The 8603-nt window shown below is 46.4% G+C and overlaps 1 long non-coding RNA gene across 1 annotated transcript; it reads right to left on the bottom strand.

Annotated features, from left to right (window-relative positions):
* Positions 1-1508: 1508 nt before the first annotated feature.
* On the bottom strand, positions 1509-7860 carry LOC131204557 (uncharacterized). Its single transcript, XR_009156610.1, has 3 exons — positions 7482-7860; positions 5334-5473; positions 1509-1833 (listed from the first exon to the last, which is right to left on the bottom strand). It is a non-coding gene; the product is annotated as an uncharacterized LOC131204557 (long non-coding RNA).
* Between the last annotated feature and the right edge of the window lie 743 nt (positions 7861-8603).

The raw sequence follows: 8603 nt of genomic DNA, 5'->3' as shown, positions 1-8603 counted from the left end.
CGCTGTTCTACTTACCTTAGAAAATGCTTCTTAAGCCTCCTTTTTCAGTGCTATGCGGTAGCAGCTGCAGTGTGCCTGCGCGCTGAGCGCACATTTGCCACGCACCGCGCATGTGCGCACAGTGAACCAGTAGCAGACTTTGGAGACAGAGCAACAGGAGAAGCTTCCGCTGTTAAATTTTGACCTAGCAGCAATAAAATATTTGGGATAGAATCATATGATTAATCATATTTCAACTCATCCATCTTTACCCCGGGCATCACACAGGGGATTATGAACTGCTGTATAAATCCCTTTATGGGTTATTGTTCTTTTTTATATTATCTCTAATTGAGGTTTCTGAGGGTTTTTTTTTTTTTTTACAGTTGCAAATTGTTTTGAGCTGCCAGGAAAAGCGGCAAAAATCTAGCTTTTATTTTTACAGCAGCCTAACAAAGTCCAGTAGCCTAAGAGAGGATTTGCCAGGCTTAGAAAAAACTACAGGTAGTCCTTGACTTACAACCATTATGACCAATCCTCGCGCTTATGGCCATCGCAGCGTGATGGCCACTTGGCAACTGGCACATACTTAAGTGGCAGTGTTGTGGCCTGTCGGCTGCCGGCCCCTCCAACAGCCAAATCGGAGGAGGACAAGGCGTGGGAGTCAGGGTCAGCATCCAGGCAACCTGAGATATCCAAGGGAGAAGAGGGAATGGAGCTGTCAGAGAGAGACAGAGACAGAGACAGAGACAGAGACAGAGATAGAGACAGAGGCGGAGCCTGAACTGTCCGTCAGCCCTCAGATGGCGAGTCAACAGCCCCCAGGTCTGGAGGTGACTGATGAGGAAAAGGAGGAACAGCTAAGTCCAGTGCCTGACGCGCGGATGCACAGAAGGCAGAGGAGAGGAGAGCAATGGAAATCCATGGGACGGTCCTTGGGACGGAAGAGCCACCGCTGCTAGCGAAGCCCTACCCTAGCTCTGGGGCCAAAAGGCAGGGGGCGGAGATGAATAGATGTGGCAGACAACTGTTCATCTTCCGGCCAGACAGATTTGTTAGCCTGAGATGAAAGATAATTTTTTTGCTGGGGCTTCCGGCGCTCCTAATAAAGGAATGTTTGAGTTAAATTCAGAGGGTTTGTTTTATTTGGGGAGCTGGGTCAGAACAGGCAGCATCCCAGGGTCACGTGACGTGATCAACATTTGCGACCTTCCCAACTGGCTTCCGACAAGCAAAGCCAACAGGGGATGTCGCTTAACAAACCACATGCTTCGTTTAACAACCGCAACGATTGTTGACAAGAAAAAACAAGTGATCATAGAATTGGACGTGACTCGCTCCACAGCCCCCTTGCTTAAAGATGAAAATTCCGGCCCCAATTGTGGTCGTTAAGTCGAGGACCACCTGTATTGAGCTTCACTAGGATTTGAACGCAGCTCTCTTATTTTTTATTTATTTATTTATTTTATTAGATTTCTAGACCGCCCTTCTCCCGAAGGACTCAGGGCGGTGTACAGCCAGGATAAAAATGAACAATGTACAATTAAAAATTAAATTAAAAGACTTATTATACAATTTGGCCGAAAAATTAAAATATTTAAAATCTAAAAAAACCCAATTTAAAACTTAAATAAAATTTAAATTCAGAATCTAAACAGTCTAAGAAAGCCCCACGCGAACAAACAAGTATGTTTTCAGTTCGCGGCGAAAGGTCCGAAGGTCAGATATTTGGCGTAAACCAAATTCATACTCTTCAGTATGAATTTCATGCGTTCTTATCTGCTGCTCCCACTTTGGTATTTCGCCCAGAAACGTTGTGCTGGTGTGAAGTTTCTCACTTTGTGCATTTTCATCCTAAATGAAATAGGTGAAGCTGAGAATTCAAATTCAAAAGCAAAACAACAGAAATTTAAAACACGAATAGACTAATAGGATTACAGGGAGCAAAAACTGCCAATCAACGGCATTCTAATTTTAAGAGCGTAAGCCGCTCTTAAAATGATGTTGAAGGGGACTTCTAAATATTATATTCTCATTTCCCCCAAATCCTTTTTTGTTTTTTAAAAAAAATCCCTCTGAGGCTTTAATCGTTTTCTCCTTTCAATTTATATGGTGCAGAAGAGGTGGCATGATAGCAGTATTCTAGTATTTGAGGGGCTACTGCAAAGAGGAGGGGGTCCATTTATTTGCCAAAGCACCAGAAGGCAAGACAAGAAACAATAGTGGGATTCAAATCCCGTTGCTACCGTTTTGCTCGTGGGCGTGCGCACACTTGCGCACACACACAATACTTCTGCACACAGAGACGTCCAGGCAGGTGGGTGGAGCTTCCCACCATCGCCGCTGCTACCAGTTCGGTAGAACTGGGGCAAACCAATAGCAACCCACCACTGATGGAATCTAATCAAGGAGAGAAGCAACCTGGAATTAAGCAAAACTTCCCAAGAGTGAGGACAATTAACCAGTGGAACAGAAGTTGGTCTTCAGAAGTTGTGGTTGCTTCATCGTTGGAGGTTTTTAAGAAGAGATTGGACAGCCACCTGTCTGAAATGGTAGGGTCTCCTGCTTGAGCGGGGGGTTGGACTAGAAGATCTCCAAGGTCCCTTCCAGCTCTTCTCTGATCGATCGAGAAGGGTGAAGCCATACTTAATAGAATGACCACATTGGTTAGATTCAAAAACTCTACTGGCCATAAAACCTGGCGCATTAAAGCAATGTGGAGCCACATACTAATTTCATTTCATTTCATTTCATTTATTAAATTTCTATACCGCCCTTCTCCCGAAGGACTCAGGGCGGTTTACAGCCAATAAAACATAATTTATAAACAGACTTAAAATACAGTATATAAATCTAATTCTATTAGGCCTATATCAATTAAAAATTATGCTAAAACAATACTAAAAACCCCATTTAAAACAATAATAACTTAGGCCAACCCTGTACGGTGGAATAAAAAAGTCTTGAGCTCGCGACGGAAGGTCCGGAGGTCGGGGAGTAGTCGTAACCCCGGAGGAAGCTCATTCCAGAGGGTGGGTGCCCCCACAGAGAAGGCTCTCCCCCTGGGGGTTGCCAGCCGGCATTGTTTGGCTGACAGCACCCTGAGAAGACCCTCTCTGTGGGAGTGCACAGGTCTGTGGGAGGCTATCGGTGGCAGCAGGCGGTCCCATAAATAACCTGGTCCCGTGCCATGGAGCACTCTAAAGGTGGTTACCAACATCTTGAATTGCACCCGGAAGACCACCGGTAACCAGTGCAGCCTGCGCAGGAGAGGTGTTATATGGGAGCCACGATGTTGTGTCTTGCCCGCTCTCACAGCAGCCGGGGCCTTCTTATCTGCTCCCGAACACGGAGGAATGTCTGCCTCCCGGCCCCAGTCCTGGCTCCATGCCCAGACAAGCTGAAGAGGAGGGGGTACCTCCCGGTCCCAGCCCTGGCTCCACGCCCAAGCAGGCTGCAGAGGAGGGAGCATCCCCCGGCCCCAGTCCTGGCTCCATGCCCAGACAAGCTGAAGAGGAGGGGGCACCTCCCGGTCCCAGCCCTGGCTCCACGCCCAAGCAGGCTGCAGAGGAGGGAGCATCCCCCGGCCCCAGCCCTGGCTCCATGCCCAGGCAAACGGAGCAGCTAGACCCCTCCCCTTCCTCCACAGCATGTGAGCCTGAGGAAAGTTTATTTCCAACAGCTGCTGATTGGAGTGACCCTCGCATCAGAAGACTGGATAGGCGGAGGCAACAGAAGGAAGGGAGGGGCAGGCCTTAATGAGTGCTGAGTCATGGAGCCATACCCCATGGCCTATATAAAGGATCTGCTTTCTGGCAGTCTCTGAGTCAGGCAAAGTCGAACTTATCTTGCTGAAGTCACTTACTGGTCTCCTGCCTGCTCTGAGGACTTTGCTAGGACTTTGGGCAGAGCTGCAGAGGCAAGCCTGATTCGGATTTCCCTAACCCGGCCATCAGCGGAGGAATGGGACACGACACATGAGGAGCTCCCTCTATCACCCACGCAGCCGCATTCTGGACCAGTTGGAGCCTCCGGGTGCCCTTCAAGGGGAGCCCCATGTAGAGAGCGTTACAGTAGTCCAGTAGTCCAGATAGATTCAGCCGCTCCTGGGATCCCAAGAGGGTCTTCTATGGGTTCTCAGCCCACATGAGATAAAAAGAATGGGGAGGCCCTATTATGAAACGCTGAAGCCAGAAGTTGGGAGAGAATCTTTTCGTCTTTCATGGAGCTGTAAATGTGGCATAACTCTGAGCAGCTTTAAGTATAGATGATGGACCTCAGCTGGCTGACCTTGTGGGTTAAGGTCTGGTTTTTGTTAATTTTACTGATTTATTTCTGTGCTACTTCCAACCTCCTAAGGCTTTTGAAGCAAGGCAATACATCAATGTTTTAATCAATCAGTCAGTCAAGTTCAGCGGAACGTGTCCATCAGTCTTACAGGGAGCAACTAAAATCAAGGGGATCTGAATTAGTCATCAGGTTCAATCCGTTCCAGACTTGATTTCTGGCCTTAGACTTTGCATCCAAGGCTCTGTATCATCCATACCTTATCTCAATCTGGTGCATTTTAGACATGGTGTTTGAAACTTTCCTATCCATTGGTCACGCTGGTTTAAAGGGGGAGGAATATATCAGTGGTGCACGACTTGCAAGGGCTCAGGGGCTCAGTGGCTAAGACGCTGAGCCTGTCGATCAGAAGGTCGGCAGTTCAGCGGTTCAAAACCCTAGTGCCACCTAACGGGGTGAGCTCCCGTTCCTTGTCCCAGCTTCTGCCAACCTAGCAGTTCTAAAGCACGTAAAAAATGAAAGTAGAAAAGTAGAGACCATCTTTGGTGGGAAGGGAACAGCGTTCCGTGCGCCTTTGGTGTTTAGTCATGCCAGCCACATGACCACGGGGACGTCTTCAGACAGCGCTGGCTCTTCGGCTTTGAAACAGAGAGGAGCACCACCCCCTAGAGTTGAGAACGACTAGCACACCTGTTTACCCGACATGTTTTACTTTACACGACTTAACAACAATTCATTCAAAGTTACAACAGCACTAAAAAAAGGACCGTTTTTCACATTGATGACCATTGCAGCATCCCCATGGTCTTGTGATCCAAATTCAGAAGTTTGGCAGCTGACTCATATTTATGACGGTCGCAGTGCTCCACGGTCACGTGACCACCTGAGCAGCAAAGTCAATGTGGAAGCCAGATTCGCTGAACGGACTGTGTTACTAACCCAGCAACTTAACAAAAGTGCTAAGAGAGGCAGTGAAATCGGGGGGGGGGGGGAGTCACTCACCTAACCACCATCTTGCTTAACAACAGAAACGCTGGGCTAAATTGCGGCCACAAGTCAAGGATTACCTGTATTTGGAAGAAACGCTGAGATACCAGTCTATCCGTGGAGTCCTTGATGCTTTCTGAGCTCGGTTGTTTTCTTACAGATGTTTTCTTTATCCAGCTAGGCAACCTCTGCAGTGCTAGAAGAGAGTGGGGTTCGCTCCCTGTTTATATAAAGTAGTGTGGGTTCAGTTCGAAGTGGAGAGAAAGACACTGGAAACACGGAGACTGATTGGAAAGATGGTTTTTAATGGTGGACAGGACCACATGGTTTGTGGTCCTGGACAAAAAAGGCACATAGGAGAGAGAGAGAGAGAGATTTATACCCTCGGCTGGGCTTTGAATTTGAGCTTGTATTCTGATTGGTCGTCAGACTCCCAAGGGGCCCTGCAGGAGTAACTTTGTAGGTTATCTGTGTCCCAGGCTTGGTTGAGCCTTGCTACGTGATGATGTAATGAAGGGGCTTTGGACAATTCCTACTATGGCTCTGCCTGAAGGAGGTAGATCTCTGTTATGTAGACTAGACTGGCCCAGGCCTTAATGGCCCATTGACAAAGCTGGGAGGGGGCTGAGTTTCTTTCTCCCTTTTAGGGGAAATATTCTGCCCTTTTAATAGTTCCTAAAATATCTCATTTTCCCAGGAGTGGGGTGGGTGCTAACTTCCTACAGCAGCTTGCCTTGTCCTTGTTGGTAGGAATGTTATTTTCTTCCTCCATTAAGGTATTGGTTTCCTTTTGGCTGTTTGTTCTAGTCTTAATCCTGGAGTTAATCCCCGTTTATCTGCATGTTGTTTGCTGGCAAGCAGGAGGTGTTCTGATCTTTTCGTTTCCTTTTAAGCTTTTTTTTTTTTAATTGTCTCTTTTGTTTGTGTATGCTGTTTAGCACTGTGCCTTCTAGCACTGAAAAGGTTTACCTGGGAAGGAAAAATCAGCAAGCAAATAACCAAGTTCAGGGAGGACCAAGAACTCCATGGTTCAATAGAATAGAATAGAATAGAATTTTTATTGGCCAAGTGTGATTGGACACACAAGGAATTTGTCTTTGGTGCATACGCTCTCAGTGGGGCCTCTGGTGGCTCAGACTGCTAAGACAGTCTGTTATTAACAGCAGCTGCTTGCAATTATTGCAGGTTCAAGTCCCACCAGGCCCAAGGTTGACTCAGCCTTCCATCCTTTATAAGATAGGTAAAATGAGGACCCAGATTGTTGGGGGCAATAAGTTGACTTTGTATATAATATACAAATGGATGAAGACTATTGCTTGACATAGTGTAAGCCGCCCTGAGTCTTCGGAGAAGGGCGGGATATAAATGCAAATTTTAAAAAAAAAGTGTACATAAAAGAAAAGATACCTTCATCAAGGTAGAACATTTACAACACAAATGATGGTCATAGGGTACAATTTGACACTTAATGATACAACACTTAATGATAATCATAGGGTACAAATAAGCAATCAGGAAACAATCAATATCAATATAAATCATAAGGATTGGAGATTCCCTTCTATTGAAACCAGTCGAATTCCAGAATCACACGAAGTACATGCTGGGTTTTAAAAGGCAAGTATTTTCACTCCCGATCGCCTTAGGCCTGCCAAGTCTTTATTTAAAAGAAAGAAGACCGAAGAATAATAACCCTATAGAGCAAGGGTGTGCAATCTGCCACTGATGCCAAACAGTAGAAAAAACAGCATAGCCAAGGGTGGCTAAGCTTGGAAGGGGAATTCTGGGAGTTGAAGTCCACAAGTTCTTAAAATTTTCCAAGGTTGGTCACCCTTGCTCTAGAGAGTATTTGTGTCTATCAATATTAATGTCCAGGGCAAATGTCCTGTAAATGAACCACATTTTTTAAAGAAAATATATTTTTATTGTTTACATATAAATAGTGTCCTGGCCTTCCACTTGCCGTGAAACAAAGGTAAAAACAAAATAACATATATACTATTTTAAACAGTGCTAGTGTTGTACAGTAATTTCTGAACATCATATTATAGTATGTCAACTTATCTATCATTCTAACACCTACATTCTAATACACACATAATGTCTCTTTTCATTTTGTATAGATCCTCGTTGTTGTTTGTTTCCTCTCACTTTAAGTTTCTCATGCCAATTAGCCACTAACTTCAAGGTGGAAAATTTTTGAGCATTAAAAGTTTTTTTCTTCTTACCTGCGAGTTGGCCAATCGCTCGCCCAGTAACAATACTCTGTTCTGATCTCGCCTCCTGCTTAATCTTCTTGTGTGGCCGTCCCGACTTTGGCAGCTTCTAATGGCTGCCTTTCCTGTCGTTGGGTCGAAGGCTGGATGCCGGTGCTGCAGGGAATTCGCAACTTCCCTGTTCACGCTGGCCGGTGCCTTCTTTTTTCGCTGTCCCTCCAGGACAGCTATGGTTGATTGAGAATCCCCAAAACGGCAGGAATTTTGGCGCTTATCCCGGAATTCCCGGGGTTTGCGTCGTCCCGTCGTGACGCTGGCCACGCCTCCTCACATAATGTCTCTTTTCATGTCCACCTAACCCAGTGATGGCAAAAGGGGAGGGCGCATGCACGCGAAGCATGTGCGTGTCTGGGTTGCAACCTGGAAAAGGAGTTGCCCAGGGTACATGCGTGCAGCCAGAAATGAACTTCCAGTTTTTGCCAGCTACTCTTCCATGTTTCTGACGCGCAAGCATGTGCGTGTCTGGGTTGCAACCTGGAAGAGGAGCTGCCCAGGGTGGATGTGTGCAGCCAGAAATGAACTTCCAGTTTTTGCCAGCTACTCTTCCATGTTTCTGGCGCGCAAGCATGTGCAACGATCAGCTGGCTGGCGGACATGCTCATGCAGGAAAACGGAAGACCTGCTCTTCCAGTTTCCAGCACTGCCACATGCAAAAAGGCCAGCTGATCACCGCACATGCACGCGTGCCTGAAATCCAGAAGAGGAACGGGTGACGCCACACATGCTAGATAACAGGGCTCAGTGTGCCACTATGGGCATGAGTGTCATAGATTCGCCATCCTGGACCTAACCTAACATAACATAACAAGAGAGTTGGAAGGGACCTTGGAGGCCTTCTAGTCCAACCCCCTGCCCAGGCAGGAAACCCTACACCATCTCAGTCAGATGGTTATCCAACATTTTCTTAAAAATTTCCAGTGTTGGAGCATTCACTACTTTTGCAGGCAAGTCGTTCCACTGATTAATTGTTCTAACTATCAGAAAATTCCTCCTTAGTTCTAAGTTGCTTCTTTCTTTGATCAGTTTCCACCCACTGCTTCTTGTTCTACCCTCAGGTGCTTTGGAGAACAGCCC

This window comes from Ahaetulla prasina, chromosome 10, assembly GCF_028640845.1.
Source record: "Ahaetulla prasina isolate Xishuangbanna chromosome 10, ASM2864084v1, whole genome shotgun sequence".
In the NCBI taxonomy this organism is placed as follows: Eukaryota; Metazoa; Chordata; class Lepidosauria; order Squamata; family Colubridae; genus Ahaetulla; species Ahaetulla prasina.
Note: the sequence above shows the minus strand (reverse complement) of the source record. Positions and strands in the feature narration are given on the sequence as shown.